The sequence below is a fragment of the Topomyia yanbarensis genome, chromosome 2 (assembly GCF_030247195.1).
Source record: "Topomyia yanbarensis strain Yona2022 chromosome 2, ASM3024719v1, whole genome shotgun sequence".
NCBI classification, from domain to species: domain Eukaryota; kingdom Metazoa; phylum Arthropoda; class Insecta; order Diptera; family Culicidae; genus Topomyia; species Topomyia yanbarensis.
This window is the reverse complement of record NC_080671.1, coordinates 311,988,987-312,002,216: the sequence shown is the minus strand read 5'-3', so window position 1 is coordinate 312,002,216 and position 13,230 is coordinate 311,988,987. Positions and strand designations below refer to the sequence as shown.

Here is a 13,230-nt window from a genome sequence, read left to right as displayed (position 1 = left end):
AAGATATCCCTAATCATTTTCACATTTCTGATCTTATTCATAGTTCCTAGTACGTCAATGGTCTTGATAATTTCACATGAACTATTGAGCAAAATTTAGAATGTTATTCACAGATCCTATTTTGATCCATGAAATTCGTGCTAATGAAATAGTTCACAAAATCATTACATGCCGTCGATCGATTACACTTCCTTGATCTAGTTCATATAATGTGCATGTGAACCATTTTGCGAATATTTTTAATGGATTCATTCCTGCATCGTGAACTGGATCCTGAATCATAGGAGAATACGAATCATTATTCGTGTTCATAAAAAGCATTTCCAAGCACAACTAAGGACTAGTTGTTTTGTTATATCCTTCATATTTACTGATTACAGATGGTATAACACATTTTTGTAAGATCTTGCAGATATAATTGATTTTCTTTTATTTATTTATTCAATTAAGTTTTGCCAAGCGATTTTGCTGTTCTGCTCTTTTACAACTGCGGTCTTGACAACACCGTTTGTAGATGGGAAATTTAATAGAACTTTTTGACAGGAGGGCTTGTAGAGGTGATATTTTACCTTTGTCATTTCGCAATCGAAAAATTATTTGCTTTTGAAAAATCTACTAACTACAGTCGACATGGCAAAACGTGACAATGCAAAACATCACATCTACAAATATTTTTCAATGCATCTGTGTTACACATGTGTCATTTCAATTTAAGATTGAATGGGCATGTAAAGAGTTAACATTTCTTTTTTTATTTGTAGATGACAGAGAGGCAATGCTCAACTTGTAATTGACATAATATATTCAGTTTGTTTATATTTGTTAGTTATGAGGTATTGAGAAAAAGCTCTAGAATTGTATTATGACGTTACTAGCAACAAAACTTTTATGAAGGACTGTCGCGCCTACATGCCATCTCACACTGTTGAGATCGACGGTGCAGTGATCGATTCGATTTTGTTCCAATTACCTCGGAAGCATCGGGTTTGCTGTATCATGGGCCCCTTGCTGCAATAAGCGAAGATTTCGGATGACAATCGAGACATTGCACTAAATACAACTAAAATGGCTTGATGTGATAATTACGCAGAGAATCATGAAAATGACTCTTGCATTGGGAATGCTAAAAAGTGTGCATATTGTGGGGAGAGTTCTAATGAGCCATTACCAAGACCCGCGTAAAAACAGCGTCCGAGTAATCTGTGTCGAGTGTTCCTCTAAAAGACGCCCTAAGCACTCTTTTGTAGAGATACCACAAAGAGCTACACCACTCACCACAACGATTTATTTTTTCTAAGAGTGACATGTAATGACGTAATATCATCAGAATTTTTACACGATGGAAGAATATTACATCATCACCGCATAAAAGCCAAACACACAAACAAAATGAACTCCGTGATGTAGCGTTATGCAAAGATTAATCATCGAACGAATGAATCAAAACCAATCGAAAACTGCCGCCTGTAAGCAGTGCCTTTAGTCCGATCAGTTTAATTTATCCGATTAACCGAAAACCGTTAAATTACCCCCTCGCCGCTATTAAACAACCAGTAGCCACATGAAGGCGCAGACATATTATCAAATAACATAATTTATGGGACTGGTGCAGAACAAACTATGGCTTTCCATGCCATGCTCTGCTCAAGCTCAACAGCCACCACCAACGCGCCCGACACCCGGAGTGTGAGTGTCTTCCATTGAGGGAATTTCGGGCCAATAAAATAGCGCCTCGAAAAAGTTTTTCCCTTCCACATCCTGCTCCTGGTTCTGGTTACGCGGGCACTGTATGGAAAGGAACTTTTGTTCCGGAGCGTGAATAGTGTAGAGAACAAAAAAGTGATCTCATGCGGTGTCAATTTATTGCTATACCATTATTATAACTATAGAACCTCAGCAACAGTCCCGGCTTTTCCTACATGATTCGCCAACCACCCACCGTCATCGGCTGTGTTGGGCTTTCTCCTGCGCCACCGAGAAGCCTCATATAGCGCCACCCCGTGGTGTAATATGTGAATATGACTTAGTGGGTACAGTCAGCAGGGTGCGAACACTGTAATAAAATTAACCTTAACACGTGAATGTGATTCTAATGGGTGACATTTTTCTCGCCACCACGGGATGCTGCTCGGTAGTAATCCTACTATCTTTTTCGGCATACGGCTGTTTGCCTTCAAACAATGATTGCGGTTCGTGTGAGATGCGATGAAAGATCGCAGACGGAAACAGCAAACCGAAAAAAAAACTTTCTTGTATGTATGTACGTATTCCTTTGAGGAGTGTGCCTTTTCCCACTTCGGTGCGGTTCAAGGCGGAGTGGCAGTTCGAGACGCCACAGGATATGAGCATCCTAGTGGCGCTCCGGAGATAAAAGATTTTATAACGACACCAAAATTACTTCCGAGAAACCGAGTATGGAAGGAACGCCAGCAGCACCGGCAACCGAGAAAACAAGACTTTACTCATGATCTTGTTCGAAAATATGTCAAGAAACGAGTAGGATGGTAAACTTTTTTTTTCTCTTTCGCACCAGATAACAAGCTCCTTTCGCTTGATGTGTTTCTATTGTACATGAACACATAACACGGAAATCTCGCGGGACTTACTTATGCTAGAGATGTTCAAAATGAGGCAATTACTGCTTTGCTGGTGGCATTCTGGTTTATGGGTTCCGGTTCGGTCGGAAGACTTTGTACTTAAATATTAATGGAATACGTGGGACGTGCTGTTAGTGAATGTTTGTTGAATGCTGACATGACAAAAGTTTTCAACATCTACAGTACGGTGCCGGTCGATATTTGGATTACCATTTGGTTTTGGTATTTTGATATATATATTCTCCCTAAATTCGAAATTTTCAAATGATTTTTTTTATGAATAGCTAAAAAAAAGTTTGCTTATTTTGTCAAAAAATGTATGACAAGGTGGGACCAAAATGACGAACGACTTACTTTCATAGGCAAGAATCAAAACGCTACCCAACTCCAAGGATGCATAACAACGAGTAATTTTAAAACTTATTTCACTATAACTATTTACATGGTCATAGAACATCTCTGTCAGATGTCATGTCTTAAGTCAGATTTTTGTGTTTCATCTCGTCAGTAACTAGCATCGACTTGGTACGAAGTTAGTAGCACTCGTTAGACGCTATATCCAAATAATTACACATGATGCCTATAGCAACGAAGGAATTCCACGAAGATCGAAAAATCTTTAAAATAGTGACCTTCGATTGTGATGAAACTTTACTCGTTTTACCAGCATAGAAGACTAAACCTTTTTCACAGTCAATGAGATCATTTTAACTTAACCCTTTCATGTCCAACTTTTTTTCGTGCATATAGGGTTTTAAAATTATTTTTCCTTGAAAACGGTGGTGTCAAGAAACACGAAAAGCCATTTTTCATAAAGATAGGTGCTTCCCTCGCAGACGGCGCCGGTGGTTGAGTGGTAAGCGTGACCGCCACTCATTCCAATTGAACTTGGTTCAATTCCAGCCGAGGTCGTTGATATTTTGCTGAGGTGAAAAAATCCTTCGGAAGGGAAGTAAAGCCGTTGGTCCCCGGTCCATGAAATTGGTGGATCGATATCTAGTCCAGGTAGTGGAATCACCTCTAGAACGTCGGTAAAGAAGAAGTAAATCCAACTTCTATATTCTTACTAACAAAAATATCCTCCTCCCGTGATACTTGTGGAGCGCGCAGTAGTATATACGGCCTCTAGCAAAAGCAAGTATCGGACTAACCATTCCTTCCCTTTCCTTCCGCGATCTACGTTCGGGCCTGGCCGGCGCCGGTATTGATCAGAAACACTAAGATTACCAGGAGTTGCACATTGAAAGATGTTTCGCTACTCCCAAGCATAATTATCTACTGATTCCCTGTGCAACTTCAGCTAGTTCCGATCGATAACGGAGTAGCAGCCAAGGGTGGTCGCACAAGCTCAAGCTCAAGATAGGTGCTTCCCTCGCAGTGCTAGAAGCTGCGCAATGTTTACCTTCCAATGCTCAATACAATTCTCCTAAAATAATTATAATAGTCCAATTGCGTGGAAAATGTAGCCAAAAACAGTCTAAATTGATAAGTTTTATCAATTTTCAATAATATTGGAACATAACGAAGATATATGAAAAATTCATTTTCCGTCGTCAACGTAAACTGTTCCTGACTGCACTGCTCCATCGGAATCCAATCAGACTAATTGCAATAACTTTAGTTCTAGAGCTTGAAACTATCAATACTCAAATGAAAGGCAATAGTCACATTTATTAGCCATACTTGTTGTCGTGACTAACGACTTACCTTTCAATATAGGGGCCCCTTTTCAAAATTTCGGAAGAAAAATGATGTAAGATTTTGAACGCTTATATCTTTTGTTGTACTGAATGGATTTAATCAATTTCTTCGGCATTTTGTCGAAAATATTTGTACCAATGTTGTATTAAATTTTGGAATATGTAGGACATTCATTATCAACGGAAACATAGTGTTTTGAATAATCTTTCGAAAACGACTCGGAAAAGTGAAAATTTTCAGCCCATCCCGCACACAGCCGTCAATATTGTGCAGCAACCGAACAATAAAATAATGAAAAGTTTATATATAGGTCCACTACATGTTTGTTCCTATGATTATTCGTATTGGGTTGCTTGACGAGAGCAGTTGGTGGGGGAAAGCCGGCATATTAGTTTTGGTTATGCCATTAGAAGCCGGACGGAAAGGTTCATGCACGGCACGAGAACGAGCGAGAAAGCGATAGTAGTGCATATTAGCGAAAGCGTTACGTACATTTTGAACCTTAATAACTTTTCTTCTACTAAACGGATTGCCAATCTTGTTTCATAAATCGGAAGGAAAACGTTCAACGCTTGCTACCGATACGTTGTTTGCTATATAAAATTTGTTTAAATAGTTCAAAAACTACTTTAAATGAGAATCAACATTAATGATAAAACCTATAAATAGGGGTGTCGCAGCTTTTCTCAAAGCCAGACGTGTGTAAGACGCAGTGCATAACAGACGTGCGTGGTCGTGAGAAGCTGCATCGGACGACCAATCAAATTAGCTACCACCGGAGAGAGGAAAAACGGTGGTGGCGGTGAGAAGGCCAAAAAGCCAAAGGCTAAGAAACGCAGTCACTGAAAAGGCGGTAGTAACTGCCACTAAAAATGCTACCAAAACATCGAAGGCTGCAAAGCGTACTCATTCGGTGTGAGCTACGAAAGGGGAAAGATCGTATGGATGTACGCAGTAAAAACAATCGTCGGCAAGGTTTGAATTGTTTCAAAAGATTCCCGTCTTGTATCGACATAGTTATCTACAAACCGTCCTTATTAGGACGAATGCAAAATGGAAAAAGAATTTAATTAGAAAGTTTCTTTTATTAACCAGTATTAAGTTTGCGCTTGGTAATTCTGTACTTTTACCAGTGAATCATGAAAAAATGTTTTTCTAATCTACAAATCCGAAGGTTTTTGCAAATCCTTCCAAGAAAATCAGTGAATGTGGCAACTGCCACTAAGCGAAAGCTACACCAAAACGAATGATGAAAACATTTTCATTTATCGAACAAAAGGACGGCCTTCCATCTGCATTGTAAAGTCTATAAATAGGAACACCATGATGAAAACTGTGCTCATTCGGTGTGAGCTGCGAAAGGGGAAAGATGTATGTACGCAGTAAAAACAATCGTCGGCAAGGTTTGAATTGTTTTAAAAGATTCCCGTCTTGTATCAACATAGACAAACATAGAATTTAATTATAAAGTTTTATTAACTAGTATTAAGTTTGCGCTTGGTAATTCTGTACTTTTACCAGTGAATCATGAGAAAATGTTTTTCTAATCTACAAACTCGAAGGTTTTTGCAAATCCTTCCAAGAAAATCAGTGAATGTGGCAACTCTGCTACTAAGCGAAAGCTACACCAAAACGAATGATGAAAATATTTTCATTTATCGAACAAAAGGACGGCCTTCCATCTGCATTGTAAAGTCTATAAATAGGAACACCATGATGAAAACTGTGCTCATTCGGTGTGAGCTGCGAAAGGGGAAAGATGTATGTACGCAGTAAAAACAATCGTCGGCAAGGTTTGAATTGTTTTAAAAGATTCCCGTCTTGTATCAACATAGACAAACCGTCCTTATCAGGACGAAGGCAAAATGGAAAAAGAATTTAATTAGAAAGTTTCTTTTATTAACTAGTATTAAGTTTGCGCTTGGTAATTCTGTACTTTTACCTGTGAATCGTAAGAAAATGTTTTTCTAATCTACAAACCCGAAGGTTTTTGCAAATCCTTCCAAGAAAATCAGTGAATGTGGCAACTCTGCCACTAAGCGAAAGCTACACCAAAACGAATGATGAAAATATTTTCATTTATCGAACAAAAGGACGGCCTTCCATCTGCATTGTAAAGTCTATAAATAGGAACACCATGATGAAAACTGTGCTCATTCGGTGTGAGCTGCGAAAGGGGAAAGATGTATGTACGCAGTAAAAACAATCGTCGGTAAGGTTTTAATTGTTTTAAAAGATTCCCGTCTTGTATCAACATAGTTATCTACAAACCGTCCTTATTAGGACGAATGTAAAATGGAAAAAGAATTTAATTAGAAAGTTTCTTTTATTAACTAGTATTAAGTTTGCGCTTGGTAATTCTGTACTTTTACCAGTGAATCATAAGAAAATGTTTTTCTAATCTACAAACTCGAAGGTTTTTGCAAATCCTTCCAAGAAAATCAGTGAATGTCGCAACTCTGCCACTAAGCGAAAGCTACACCAAAACGAATGATGAAAAGATGGGTTGGTGATGTATATGACATAACAGGGGCGTCGTGACCACACTTCGAAGTTATTTCAAATCTTGCAAAGCATAAATTGACATAATTTCAATGATTGTTCCTTTATGAATGAAATGACAAATTTTCAGGTCAACGCGGCAATAACTTTGCAATTTATAGAACAATTTTATATTTTTAGTTATCATATATTAACTGTCATCTCTTCCAAACAACTTAACCCTCTGCTGCCAACCCCGTGGTTTTGCAGGGTTAAGGAGAATCATTGTAAAATGTCCAATACATGATTTTATGTTGTTACCTCCACTAAAACTACTTCAGAACACTCCCACCTGTCATACATGCACATTGTCTGCTTGTTGAAATCATTATATGAAATTATTGACCTGTATTCAATGCGGAGAACTCGGTAATAAAATTGTTTTGCTGAATATACCAACGAACGGGATCCCCAGGAAAATTTCGCTGAGCCCGGTGAATCGAACTTAATGCGTAAAATTTAGCCATTTGAAAGAGATACAAGCAGAATTTTAAGAATATGATCATCGCGGTTATGTCCCGGACATTACCCGCTCCTAGTTTTTTGCTAAGTGTGTTCATTTCTGTACGAAAAAGATTCCGATGGTTGTTTCGAGAGATTTTAACATTGATATTTCAAAGCAAGAAAATTGTTCATTTCATGAATGAATGTCTCAACCAGCTTAGAATCCAGCGCATCCCCTATCATAAAGGTTCTTTTCAAAACCACCATAATTATTATAAAGAATAACTTGAAACATTCCCACATATTTCATTGAGTATCATTCGATTTGAATTACAAGTCAAACGAGTAGTCACGACACTCCGGTTATGTCCTAGACATTACCTACCCATCTTTTTTTGTGAGCAAATTTTGACCTAATCAAAAGTAATAGCTGTCTAAAAACGTTGTTGTCCACAAGCAACATGGGCATGAATGGGTTAAGAGCAAGTTTTTAAAAAGGAGTAGAAGTTTTGGCATGCAGCATTTAAAAAAAATGATTGGCGTATTTTATACAAAAAAATGATGCTCATCCACTAAACGTTCCATGGCGACTTGACCAGGAACTCAGATGATATGGGCGAATTCACCCTCTTCTCAGATTCACGATCCGCGCATTAATCTAAAAACACACGCGAATAAGCGAATGGACGCACAGTTATAAAATCAAATTTATATATGCGAAGTCACATAATGCGACAAACACGGTAACATACAAATGCTTGTGCTTCTCGCGATCATCCACGCAACCTACAACCGCAATCTCGCAAAAATGATAACATCCTTGTGATAAGGTGGTCTCAGCACTTATAAATTTTCTAATGCGGTCTCAAGCATGAAATTACAAACTCACGCGATCATCAATCGGTCACTTCCGGAAGTCTCTATACTCGGTACCAACAGTTTAGGTCCATGACCAATTGAAAAAAAGCGCTTGTATCCACTAGACAACACGTTCCATGGCGACATGACCGGGAACTCTAGTGAATGAGGAGAGCTCACTCTCTTCTTTTGAATCATACACTAAAAATTAACGGCTGTTCAATAAAAAATGAATAAATTCCGGATGCAATTCCGGATCCTGGCGGTCAACTACTTCGTGTCCTTGACCCGCCAATTATTTTTGTATTCTAGGGCACTGAGGGAGCCGAAAAAATTCTCAATAGGACGGCACTGAGACAAGTTGGTCGGGTTCCTTTCATTCGGCACGTACGGTATCTTTTTCTGCTCAAGATACTCCAGCGTCTTCTTGACGTAATTCGAAGACGTCTTGTCCGGCCAGAAGCCGAACATCCCATCCGCATGATGCTCCTTGAAGTACGGCAGAAGAATTTTCTCAAGACACTTCTCCTGGTTCACTTGTTGATTGATGGCCAGATCGCTCGGCTTGAACCACGACTTTGAAATCCCTTTATCCGATATGGTGATGTTCAGCATAACTTTTTTTTTCAAGTTATGCTTAAACTTATATTTTACTTCAGGGGATGTGGCCGACTTGTCACTGGAATAGTAGCTGTCATTTCCTGGCATTAACTCCAGCACGAACGAAGTCCCGCGTTAGATCTTCGTCATCCACCGGCACTGCGATTTCACGATCGCTATCTGCTCGTCCGTATACTCGGGGAACCGGGTCTTCTTCCGACAGATGATGTCAAGCAGTGATATTTTCGGCCGGCGTCACGCAAACTCGTTCCGTCCTTGTTGTCGAACAGCTTTTTCAACGCTCTTTCTTTTTCTCCTTCGTCATTATCTTCGCCGGACGACCGCTACCGGCCTTCCGCTTCAGGCTCAGGGATATAAGGATCTGGTAAACTGTACTTACGGGCAGGTTTTCGTCTCGAAAGTGGTCTACCGTAAACTTTTTTCCACGATGACCATGCGTTTCGTAAAACCGTACAACACGCTCGTAGAAAGCTTGCTGACAGCAGCCGAGTGAAATGAAACGTGCTACCCATTTCTAGGGAGTCGATGGAGCAATTTTCTTGAGGAGAAACAAATTTACGCTCATTACTTTAATTACAGAAAGGTATTGAAATCATTCTCATTTTTATTGAATACCCGATGAGTACAGATTCATGGTGTGCTCGATCATCCAGGAACATACGAGTGGCTACACGGTTATAGAAAATAATGTATAGACGCGCTGTTACATACAAGCTAGCAGACGCGACATAGAAACGCACAGGCAATCGAACACATTCACGTAGAGATGCTCGAGCCCTTGACGATGATACACACGATGGCGAAGTTCCTATGGCTGCATATATCTGACCGTACAAGTAAATATCACATTCATAATCGCGGCCCGCTGTAATTGGCCTTAAGCAGTGTTTTAGTGTGTGGCATTTACCGTCTCATCTGAAATCGTAGTGAGTGATTCTGACTGGGAGCTTTTCTAAAATTTAGCTGTACAACTCCAGTAGGACAGCTCTCGAATAAAACTTCAGCTGCGAACTGAATTTTGGTTTCTACGTTGGCGCTGAGAGGGATTATAGAGCAAAATTGCACCTGACATAGACTACGCAGTTCACTTATACTATAAATTGGGTGCAGTGTTATGTACAGCATCATTATGTACATTAGGCTACAGATTTTACGTCTGTGACGATACCTTTACCGTTTCGGTAACTCGTCACAGTACACGAATAACCTGTCTCATATCAGAGAGTTTCCATAGTTCAATTTGTGATGATCTGGAGAATATAATCATTGCACTTAATAATATGGGAGATAATCAATATATAACATGCAATATTCGTATACTCGTTGAATGAATAATAAAATGCATCATTCTTTCTTTCATGAGTTGTTCTTCAAGGTTATATAATTTCTTCTTGGACAATTACAGCATGCATACATGTAAGAACTAATCTAAGTTAACCCTTACATTCCTAACTTTTTCTAGCGTTCATAGTGTTCAATCCGAACGATGCTTCTTTCGCAGTGCTCGAAGCTGCTTAATATTTACCTTCCGATGCACAATACAATTCTCCTAGAAACTTAACAATATTTTATATGCTAGGAAAATATTGACGAAGACGGTCCAGATTGATACGTTTTAACAGTTTTCAATAATAATGAGAAATAATGAAGATATATCAAAATTTTATTTATCAACGCTAACTTGAAATATCTCCGGTAGCATTGCTCCAGCAGAGTTCTATCAGACTAATAACAATAGCTTCAGTTCTAGGGGTAATACTTATAATTTAAATGAAAAATAATAGTCTCAGTTGTTAGTCTTACTTGGTTTTGTGAGTAAATTCTGCCTAAATCAAAAATTATAGCTGTTTAAGCACGTCGTTGTTTATAAACAACATGGGCATGCAGGGGCTGATGTGCGCTATTCATATCTTAATAGAAATGAGACTGGTTTAAACAAAAGAGTTTAGCCTGTTTTGGTGAAGTGCAAGTTATTGGTTGTTAACCGAGAAACTAACGCAAGCTGAGTTTACGCATGCCAAGCATTCGTTCTGCGTCTTTTATTTCAGTGAAGTATATACAATAGAGTGAAAAGTTGATCGAATGTGATCAGGTTCTGGAGTAATTCTACAACACAAAAATTTAATATATCCACTTTGATTGGTGAATGAATTTATATTTACTTTGAACTGGCATTCGATTCTGTGTTAAACTTTAGTCAGCTTGGAAGTGAAAGAACGAGCGAAACGTTGAAACTGAAAGCTGGTTTCGGCAAATGAACGCAGAAATAGACAACTGAATATGAAATTTCGCACCACTGATTAGAGTTCCCAGTATCGACCTTTTTTAACGATTACCGGTTCTACGGTACTGAAGTCCTCAGTAACGATAGTAACGGGAAAATACCGATACTGGAATATTTTGCCAAAATGGCTATATAACACCAGATCGAAATAAAATGTTAAAAATATACCTTTATTGGTAAGCTATGCTTGTGTCTGCTTCGCCCAGAGCAGAAGTTAAAAATTACTGTTACAATCAATAAAGCAAGTCACGAGTTTTTCCCTGCTTTGTTGCTTATCCACAACACAATAAGTACAGCAACGTTCCTCCGACTGCGCAGTAAAGACATAAAACTGCAGAAGTGAAACGACCAAATTTGCGGTTGTTGGAACAGTCCCAAAAGGTGACAAGGGCATCAGAAATTTAGCATGTGAAGCAACACATGCAACACACCATCGAATACAATAATGTTTGTGCCAAGAAAAATATATACTATATGGATGATGATGAAATCGAGGTCTATTAGCGCCGCACACCAGCTTCGAGTTCCTTAAAGGAATCAAGTCGGAATAAAGAGAAGTGGAACCCATCATTTTAAGAAACTTTTCCAACAGTTAATGTTGTGAGAATAGATCACGAAACATATTCCTTCCTACCTATATTTTGGTACAAATCACATATAATCAAATAACACCGATTATAAAGTCAAATCCGAACCCTATGTGCCGATTTGTATCGAGGTTAGGTGTTAAGTTAGCGTTCCCTCTTTTATAGATTAATATTTAACAGCGACTCATTTCGTAGGCGTGACACAGGCCCCAAACCTAATGGGAACCAACTCGAATATCTTTTATGGGTGATTCTAAAAACATATCAATTGTTATTTTTCATGCTAGTGCTAAACACACCAAATTAGTGAGATTATTGTAAATAAATATAAATAGTTAAAAAAAAATCGAATTACGTTAAACGTTACGTTACGTTAATTCGTCAATCTTCTAATGCCATCTTGCTAGCAGATGTTTTGAAACAGGTTGCGCTAAAACTTGAGGTTAATTATATTTGCCATCAAAAACTTTGCTTAGTACCAAAAAATATCGCTACTTATATTTATTCTGTACCGGTATTTCGATTCCAACAATGAATTGGTATTCCCGGATGTAAGTAGAAACTACAGTTTCACAAATAATATAGATAAAAAAAAACTCAATTGAAACTCTAGATTTTTAAATATCTATTAATTACTTATTCGTTTAACTAACTCGAAGAACTGGGGCAAGCTTTATAACTGGCTCAGCTACCCTAGAAAGCAGACAGATTTCTTTCCTTGCATTAAGCGAATTAACTCTTGCTTTCAATACAGTCAGATTTAAATCGCCATTTATTTTCGCACAGTTTTCTATTCCACAAAACAGTTCTTTCGGAACAAAAAAATAAAACCCACCTTTTAGAACGTTGTCCCGCGTGTACAATCCTAACGACCCAGCCGTCAAACAGCACGGCGCACTGCCCTCCTAACGGAGCGGATTTCATCACCCTCGCAGTCAACAGGCACCAAATAGGATGACGTGTGAGGAAAAACTGCTTTTCTTTTCCCCTACGGCTCGCGCGGGCGAATGAGTGAGAAAAGCGCAAAAGCCAAAACGTGTGAAAATTGTTTGATCCCGGGCGCAGAGACAAGCCGCATGAACAGCTCTGCTGAATAGCATATCGGCTCCAGAAGCAGACACGGAGGCAGAGGCCGCAGTTTATACCAACTTGCACTTCTGTTCTCAACGACCGACGTCAACGAGAACGATGAAGACGACTGCGGCGCTCGGCGACGGTTTCGCTACCAAACGCCATCTAGCGACTGGTTTTTTTGTGTGTGTACGGCGGGAGACGGGAAAGGGGGAAGAACCGTTCCGCGACCTTTCCAGTGTCAAGTTACTTCCTGTGATTTGTGAATAGAAGTTCTTCGTTTCGTCTTTTCTGTCGGGCAAGTGGCAGCAGAGGCGCGATAAAAAAGGCGAAGAAAAACTCCGAATGGGATGGGAGTTTCTTATTTACGCTAATGAGATAACTTGGTATGTTTCAAATTACTGGTCGTTATGGTGAACCGAGCGAGAATCTACTCCAGCCTTGACATACACATATTTATAGCAGCAGAGAAGTTATGATGGCAGGTGACAACGAGTAGCAGCAGACTTTGGTCTATGAATGATTG

General features: G+C 39.1%; 1 protein-coding gene across 3 annotated transcripts in view; it reads left to right on the top strand.

The window, feature by feature from the left end:
- The window catches only part of LOC131683563 (protein slit), a 566,205-nt gene that overhangs the window by 76,484 nt on the left and 476,491 nt on the right, over positions 1-13,230 (top strand). The gene's annotated exons all lie outside the window — the stretch shown is intronic.